This window comes from Suricata suricatta, chromosome 1 (genome assembly GCF_006229205.1).
Source record: "Suricata suricatta isolate VVHF042 chromosome 1, meerkat_22Aug2017_6uvM2_HiC, whole genome shotgun sequence".
In the NCBI taxonomy this organism is placed as follows: Eukaryota; Metazoa; Chordata; class Mammalia; order Carnivora; family Herpestidae; genus Suricata; species Suricata suricatta.
This window is the reverse complement of record NC_043700.1, coordinates 105,304,150-105,307,828: the sequence shown is the minus strand read 5'-3', so window position 1 is coordinate 105,307,828 and position 3,679 is coordinate 105,304,150.

Sequence of the window (3,679 nt, the reverse complement as noted above, 5' to 3'; positions counted from 1 at the left end):
TATATATATAATGGAATATTTTTTGGCAACCAAAAAGAATGAAATCTTGCCATTTGCAACAATGTGGATGGAGCTAAAATGTATTATGCTAAGCAAAATAAGTCAAATATAAGTATCATATGATTTCACTCATATGTGGAATTTAAGAAACAAAACAGATGAACATAGGGGAAGGGAAGAAAAAATAAGATAAAAACAGAGAGGGCGGCAAACCATAAGAGACTCTTAAATACAGAGAACAATGAGGGTTGCTGGAGGGGAGATGGGTGGAGAGATGGGCTAAATGGGTGATGGGCATTAAGGAGGGCACTTGTTGGGATGATCCCTAGGTGTCATATGCAAATGATGAATAATTAAATTAACTCCTGAAACCATTATTACACTATATGTTAACTAACTTGGATTTAAAAAATAATAAAGTTCATATCATTGTTAAAAAATAATAATAAATAAATGCTAAAAAGAATCCACAATAACACAGAAGTGTTAACATAAAACAATGGGAGGAAACACAGGCAAATATTTATCAAAATGATGCTTTGATGAGGATATTAATAAAAGGCAGATTAACAGGGAGAAAATGTGACCTTATCAATTAATAAAAGAAAAAATGGTCAAAGAAGATGTAACAACCATCAGTATAAACATGTCTAAAAATACAGTTTCAACCTCTTGAAGGCAAAATTCTGACAGAATGAGGAGCAACTGAAAAAATCCATAACACTTTAGGAGATTTCCATGTACTTCTCTGAAATTGATAGACAAAACACATAGAACATTAGTAAGGATGCAGATGTAAGCAGTACAATCAACAATCTTGATCTAATAGATACACGCAGAACCATGCACCCAGCAGTAAGAAAAGCTACATCCTTTAAAGCATATAAATTATTTCAGAAACGGATCATGTAACAGCCAAAAAAAGGAAGCCACAATTAATTCTAAATATCAATACAGAAACTCTATTGATTAAAATAGGATCTTACAGACCCTTTAAGGTCTGCTATTGGGGGGTTTTAGCAGAGAAGTGATATGATCTTTCTTAAGTTTTAAGGATCCTTGTGGCTGCTGTATTGAAAATAAATTATCGGATCGAAGAAGATTTAAGACAAAAATAAAGAAACCAGATTTCTTGATGAATGGAATGTTAAAGAAACCAGAAATGAAACTGGTGCCAAAAAAAAGTGCAAAATCATGAATGAAATATTTCCTTCACGGAAATTACATAAAAATATTTATCATATGGAAAAACAAGATCTACGTAGAAGAAAATAATAGTCCTGCTCTAGAGTTAATGTGTGAGTCACAATGCAATATACACAGGTTTTCTGAAAAAAATTTTAGCCTAAACAATAACACACTTAAGAGAGTTGGAATAAAGCCAAGGAACCACACCATTTTAGCAGCCCTGATGTGCCAAACTGCCTGGTAGTTTCTCTCACCATCTTTGAAACTGATTATGATACCGGGCTTCTTTGGGTCTTGGATATCACAATGGCTTCAAAAGAAAAAAAAAATGACTGTTTACTTACCAACGTGAGTTAATTTATCAAAAAGAAAATCACTTAACAAGGTAATTTATCATGTTTTACCACATATAATGTTCATATTCCAAGTTCTCCAAAGAAAACACTAAAATCTACCATCTTCTAGATACACAAATAAATAAGGAAGTGGCCAAAGGAGGGGCAGTAAAAGAAAAAACAAATTCTTTGTTTGACTACCAGCTTCATATGAAAGACTGGAACAATATTTTTTAAGTTTGGCTACTTGAAGAACCTGCACTTATTCTACCACATTTTTCTAATTCTGAAATCTCTCATCCTATTTTTTTCCTTGTGAGAAGTTGGCTGAGCTCAATATCACTTAGACTAAATTTATGGCACAGTTTTTTTTTTAAATTGTAAAGCAATTAAGACCATTTCTTAATCACCTTTTTTATTTGCTTCTTTTTCAATAAGGGTCACTACATACACATTCACACACTACAATTGTTTTTAATATTCCGATTTTAAAAGTACCTTTTCCTCTACTATCTACATAAAGCTTCCTTTTACTCAATAAAGCTTCTGTCCTTACTCTTTTAATATTTTACAAATTCCTTATGGAGCCCTTATGAAGGAAAACATAGCTACTTCCCCTATGTAGTCATTTCATATACTTTGTGATTATGTTCATCTTTCCCTCAATTATCCTATGCTGTATTACCATGATGGTAAAAACTATCATCAAACTAAGAATTATATATTCTCTTTAAACTATCTCATATTATCAACTGGGAAATACACCATAGGAAAAAATGTGACCATTAAAGCTCTTTGTTGAATAACATGACCATAAAAAGAAAAGGATTAAGATTGAAGCTGATAGTTACACAGAGTGAAAGAAATATTTAGATGTTGTTTGGGATTATTTATTTCAACAAAGTCTGCCATGCTCAATAAGTTCCAAACGATAGTGTGGAAACATGTGAGATTGAAATTAGACCGTTGGAGAAATCTGAGAGCAGATGCGGAAAGTCAGAACGCGCCGTGCACGCCCCCGAGCTATGCCTTAGACTATCATTTTCACTATCAGCCACTTAATAGCTTCTTCCCGGACTAAGTGCTGCTAGATTGTGTTTTTTTCCTAGAAATTACTAAACTATCTAATAAACTTAATCAATTATTTTAATTCAATGTGTTTAGAACTTAGGTATTTATAAAACTTAAGTACATTTATGGGGTGCCCCGGTAGCTCAGTCGGTTAGGTGTCTGACCCTTGATCTCAGCTCAAATCATAATCTCATGATTCGTGAGATCCAGCACTGCATCAGTCTCTACACTGTTCTCTCTCTCTCCCTCTCAAGATAAATAAACACTTTCAAAAAGCATTATATTTATGAAAAATATGTTCTAAATCTTCAAAATAACTTAAATAACAGTTGAATTTCACATAGAGAAGAGCCTCTTTAAAGGGAATAAAGATTAAATGTGTTTAATTGACATTTCATCATTCATTTATATGTTTATATACCAAGAGGAACACCCAAATTATATTTAAATAAGTGTATATATTCATATATTCAACAATCATTTATTAAGGCATTATCAAGTACAAAGTACTAAGGATTACATAGTAATGGCAAGATGAATAAATTGCCATCTCTTTCACAAAAACTGTACAACAAATAAGAGAGCTGTGTACATAGTAAAACCTGTAACATGAAGGCTGTTAGACCTGCCACAGGTGAGATTGGGGTTAATTCTTTTCATTCAGTCTTTCAAAAAGCTATAAAGGAATTCCTCATAAGTACCTAACACTCTTCTGGAGATAGTGGATAGAGAGAACAAGACTAACAAGAAATTTAATAACTTCATATGAGTATCACAAATAATGTGCAATCACTAACTGAAATGGGGACTCTAGTAAGAAATAGGACTAGAAGATAGCTGGTGTCTTATGATGGAGACCCATGGAACTATTGAGGATCCATCACCTGCTTTGAGAAGAAAAATTGTTTTGGTTTACATTTCATAGGGACTAGCCATTCAGAGCCTTATTCCCTCTGTGAAATCCCATCTGCTGCATTGTTATCATAGAGACTATAATGCTTCTCTTACCATACATCATGCAGTTATTTTACACCAAGGACTATAGCTCTAGCTCTATATGATCCTTTCTAGTTTCATCTTTTTCT